A 5,657-nucleotide genomic window follows, 5' to 3' on the forward strand; every position below is an offset into this window, starting at 1 on the left:
AGTTTGATAGCCAGTATTATCGACAACACTGTATTTTTTAATACAGAACGTGATAATAAATAACGCAAAATAGCCTCACGGCAACTTGTGGTCATTTCGAAGCTTTCTTTATTTCATGATTGAGATCATGTTTACTAATAGGAAAGCTCACAAAATCAAAAATGTTGGTCGCTGACTTGTAAATTCGAAACTTTAAATATCTTTTTTGTATTATATATATATTCGTTTATAAAATTATATTCGTTGGATATCCATTTTTAAGATATGCAAAGCGCTTTTTAAAATTTGAATCTGGTTTCCATTTCATAACATTCCGACAGGACTAACACTCTCCCCTAGCAACCAAACCCGCCAATCACAGCGACCAGGAAGAGTAACATTTCAAATGAAAGGTTTCCAACCCGGATGTAAAATGGATTACTGTTTCTTACTATAACCAGTCACAGAACATTGTTATATCAGATATTTTTAAACAGTGATTGATAAATAAACTGGTACGCCATTAAAACCATAGTTTTATATCTGGCAAAACGAGAAAAAAAAGATGAGGAACAGCATACAGCTTATATTTCGTGTATTATCACAATCGCGTTAATGTTAAAAGCCGCACCGCGTTGAATGTAATTTTAATTAAATATATTCTATGTCGTGTCAGATTATTGAATGTACTCACTTTTAATTACTTTACATTATAAACCATAAACTCGGCGACACCAGTCTATCCTGCTTGATAGTTGTTATATTATCAGCATAGTAAATGGTAAAAGCCTTGAATTTTGTTGGAAAACTCAGTGACATTGAATATTAACAGAGAAAAAGAATTGTCACGTGACTTTGAACCACAAGGTAACAGAGCCTGACACATGTATACATTGTATACACATTGTATATACATCCGGGTTTCGATATAAAAAGAGCACTTGAATAAACGAAATTGAGTATAAAACGTTACCTAACGTAGACCGCACAATATATATATCGCAGCAAGTCTAAGGAAATATCACGACCGGATCTACAAGCTGATATTTAATTTCGAATCCACGGCGGGCGATAAAGTAAGTTTATATATGTAACTAGTTGTATAAAAGTGATTAAATGACTAAAAGCATTATGAATTTCTTTTAAATTTCAGTGCCATTTTTGTATTTTGTTCACAGATGTTGTACAAGTAGACATGAACGCATTGTAACAGTTATACGGTGATTAATTGGAAGGTACACGATGATGTTAACACTGTACTGAGTAAGTCATCTTTGTGCACACTTACTCAGCAATATATGCACACCTCCAAAAGTGTGAATTTGCTTAGCTACATCTGTATACTTTGTATAATCATCAATTTGTATTTACTTTAATGTTTAGTTGTGTAGTCATAACAAGGTTATTATAAGTCACACATTTATTAAATTGTTAATAATTGTTATACTTAAACTGACACTAAAGTAGTAGTATCTCAGACAAAAAATATAAATCGAAAGATTTAATTATCAATTTAGCTATTATCTTAAACTTATAAATGCGTTTCATTGTTTACATTTCATATTTTACTAACTTTGAAAAATCTTAAGTGTTCGATTTTTATAAGAGGAAACACAGACAAGAAAGGAGCACTAAAAGAAATATAACCAGGTTCTGATGACGCATTTCTTGACGCGGATAAAAAGTGAATCAATCCATCATTTCTGTTTTATACCTGTTATTATTTGTATGCTATGAATAAAAAAAACTATCAACATTATTCCTTGTTACTTTTATAGGGTTTTAGTTGGACAATTAAATTTATGTTGTTTGAGTATTTCTGTAGATGAAAATGAAAAACAGACAAATTAGATAAGCCATTATAAACTTTAATAACTCATCATGTGACAAGTAATTGTGGTGTGCAATAAACAGATGTGTCGATAATTGATGAACAAGCTATAGTAAATACCATGTAAATCAATAAACATATAAATATGTTCATTGAAAACCCATCCTTACAGATCTTTCTCCATCTCCCCACTGCACTTCACACCAATCCTTTCCCTCTCGCATATGAGTTTGAATTACTTGATTGTTATCTTCTCTATAAACATTGCAAGGTCATCGAAACGTGTACCAAAGTAACTACTGAACAGTCTTCAGTACAGTGGAATTGTACACTAGTGTTGTAAAACAAATCCTGACCACAGACAGCTCCTGATTGAGGAGTGGTGAGATTGATGTCTTGTTTTTCAGATTCTTGTCATAGTTTACAGGTTGGTACGACATTGACCACACACGTGACGTATTCCGTGTTGGTTATGGATTTTCGTCATAAAAGGATGTGATGAGAATAAAAAAAAAGTGAAAGCATATTTTCTTGTTATTTCATTTACTACGTGATATATAAAGTAAAACTACACGTAATTATTACATAACATATTGGATGTTTCTTGCCGTAAATATGTCTCTCTTTTTTATATTTTGTTGACTGCTGCTGTTTTTTGTATCGACTGTGTTGACGAAGCACAAGCAGACCTCTGTTTTTGCAATTATATACAGATAAAAAGGGAAGATTTATATCACCTTGACAACGAAATAAAATAAAGAGGACTTCACATGCTATGAAGATGTAAATGTTTTTTTCATCTACGATTTTTTAATCTTGTTATGTCATGTGACAACACGAAAACGTATAGATGTCATAAAGAAATTCCCTGCCTAAGGTATGCCACACGAGTCGGTGTGTACTTACACGGAGGCTAGCTAGCGACGTTCAGAGACCGTGTGTCACATCGTCCAATGAGACATTCAATGTGTATGTTTTCCTTAGGTGTAGCATACTAGTGAAATTAATGTGTGAATACGGTGTCATATGCCCTGGAATACTGACGATATGCAAAAACGTTGCATTTTCTAGGACAAAACTGGATTAACGTAAATTACAAAGCTGAAGTAAGTAACAAGATTGTGGTGTAACCGTTGTCCTATTCTGTTAGAATACTAACGTTATCAATATACGATTTACATTATAAGGGTATCTCAAAACGCCTATTTAAAATGAGAAACCTTTAAACTAAGTTGTATTAAGTTTTTATATTGTTCTTTAATGACGTTTTATGTCCAAACTCTCAAGATTGGATGTTTGCAAGCATTTATCATGCAAACGTTTCTATCACTATTTTAGCCTTATTGTGACCAATGACTCTCATATTTTTCTATTAGTTTTAGCTAAAGTGAAAATAATATCAATCAAAATGTAATGAAGATATCTATTAATGAATATTCCTGTGTTGTGACAAACAGTGCAGGAAAGGTGATTTTTTTTTATGTTTTTAAAGTACGTAGTTGAGAGGTTCAAATGTTTCCTTATTACATAGAGAGGTAACTATACATTAAGATAGATGAACACCTAATTGGAATAAGTTAATGTTAACTAGATAAGGATGAATTGTATAAAAGCTTACGGTGGAAATGAAAAACAAATAGATTTTGTTAGATTTTGGTAATCAAACAATAAGTAGAAGGCGGCAGACAATTGAAGTTATAGACAAACAGACATTTTGATGATAATGATATACAAGTTACTATATGCTGGTGGTGTTTGAAGTAAGATTTCAGTGTAGTTATAGACAGTTGGTGTCTGAGGCAGGTTTTAGTGTAGTTATAGACAAGTGGTGTCTGAGGGAGGGTTGAGTGTAGTTATAGACAAGTGGTGTCTAGGGCAGGTTTTAATGTAGTTATAGACAAGTGGAGTCTGAGGGAGGTTTGAGTGTAGTTATAGACAAGTGGTGCCTAAGGCAGGTTTTAATGTAGTTATAGACAGGTGGGGTCTAAGGCAGGGTTTAATGTAGTTATAGACAGTTGGTGTCTAAGGCAGGGTTTAGGGTAGTTATAGACAAGTGGTGTCTGAGGGAGGTTTGTGTGTAGTTATAGACAAGTGGTGTCTAAGGCAGGTTTTAATTTAGTTATAGACAAGTGGTGTCTGAGGGAGGTTTGAGTGTAGTTATAGACAAGTGGTGTCTAAGGCAGGTTTTAATTTAGTTATAGACAAGTGGTGTCTGAGGGAGGTTTGTGTGTAGTTATAGACAAGTGGTGTCTAAGGCAGGTTTTAATTTAGTTATAGACAAGTGGTGTCTGAGGGAGGTTTGAGTGTAGTTATAGACAAGTGGTGTCTAAGGCAGGTTTTAATGTAGTTATAGACAAGTGGTGTCTGAGGGAGGTTTGAGTGTAGTTATAGACAGGTGGTGTCTGGGGCAGGTTTTAATGTAGTTATATACAGTTGGTGTCTGTAGTAGGAGTAAGTGAATCAGTATAATTATAGACAGTTGGTGTCTGAGGCAGGGTTTAATGTAGTTATAGACAGTTGGTGTCTGAGGGAGGGTTGAGTGTAGTTATAGACAAGTGGTGCCTAAGGCAGGTTTTAATGTAGTTATAGACAAGTGGGGTCTGAGGCAGGTTTTAATGTAGTTATAGTCAAGTGGTGTCTGAGGCAGGTTTTAGTGTAGTTATAGACAAGTGGTGTCTAAGGGAGGTTTGAGTGTAGTTATAGACAGTTGGTGTCTGAGGCAGGTTTTAATGTAGTTATAGACAGTTGGTGTCTGAGGGAGGTTTGAGTGTAGTTATAGACAAGTGGTGTCTGAGGCAGGTTTTAATGTAGTTATAGACAGTTGGTCTCTAAGGTAGGTTTAAGTGAATCAGTATAATTATAGACAGTTGGTGTCTGAGGCAGGCTTTAATGTAGTTATAGACAGTTGGTCTCTCAGGTAGGTTTAAGTGTAGTTTTATACGGGTGGTGTCTGTAGTAGGAGTAAGTGAATCAGTATAATTATAGACAGTTGGTGTCTGAGGGAGGGTTGAGTGTAGTTATAGACAGGTGGTGTCTGGGGCAGGTTTTAATGTAGTTATAGACAGTTGGTCTCTAAGGTAGGTTTAAGTGTAGTTTTATACAGGTGGTGTCTGTAGTAGGAGTAAGTGAATCAGTATAATTATAGACAGTTGGTGTCTGAGGCAGGTTTTAGTGGAGTTATAGACAAGTGGTGTCTGAGGGAGGTTTGAGTGTAGTTATAGACAGGTGGTGTCTGGGGCAGGTTTTAGTGTAGTTTTATACAGATGGTGTCTGAGGTAGATGTTAGCGTAGTTATAGACAGTTGGTGTCTGAGGCAGGTTTTAGTGTAGTTATAAACAGGTGATGTCTACGGTAGGTTTTAGTGTAGTTATAAACAGGTGGTGTCTAAGGTAGGTTTTCGTGTAGTTTTATACAGGTGGTGTCTGTAGTAGGTGTATGTGTATCAGTATAATTATAAACAGTTGGTCTCTAAGGTAGGTGTAAGTGTAGTTTTATACAGGTGTTGTCTGTGGTAGGTGTATGTGTATCAGTATAATTATAAACAGTTGGTCTCTAAGGTAGGTGTAAGTGTAGTTTTAAACAGGTGGTGTCTGGGGTAGATGTAAGTGTAGTTTTATACAGGTGGTGTCTGGGGTAGGTTTTAGTGTAGTTTTAAACAGGTGGTGTCTGGGGTAGGTGTAAGTGTAGTTTTATACAGGTGGTGTCTGGGGAAGGTTTTAGTGTAGTTTTATACAGGTGGTGTCGGGGTAGGTTTAAGTGTAGTTTTATACAGGTGGTGTCGGGGTAGGTTTTAGTGTAGTTTTATACAGGTGGTGTCGGGGTAGGTTTAAGTGTAGTTTTATACAGG

The 5,657-nt window shown here is 35.2% G+C and overlaps 1 protein-coding gene across 2 annotated transcripts in view; it reads left to right on the forward strand.

Annotated features, from left to right (window-relative positions):
* The first annotated feature begins 941 nt into the window (after positions 1-941).
* LOC110463828 (zinc transporter ZIP4-like) overlaps positions 942-5,657 on the forward strand; it is a 40,735-nt gene continuing 36,019 nt past the window's right edge. The window contains exon 1 of one of the 2 annotated variants that reach the window (XM_021518710.1): positions 942-1,055. The gene's annotated coding sequence lies outside the window, so the exon portion shown is untranslated. Of the gene's footprint in view, positions 1,056-2,680; positions 2,917-5,657 lie in introns of those variants that run through there. The other variant, XM_021518711.1, reaches the window with a different exon arrangement.

This window comes from Mizuhopecten yessoensis, unplaced genomic scaffold (assembly GCF_002113885.1).
Source record: "Mizuhopecten yessoensis strain PY_sf001 unplaced genomic scaffold, ASM211388v2 scaffold10933, whole genome shotgun sequence".
Classification (NCBI taxonomy): domain Eukaryota; kingdom Metazoa; phylum Mollusca; class Bivalvia; order Pectinida; family Pectinidae; genus Mizuhopecten; species Mizuhopecten yessoensis.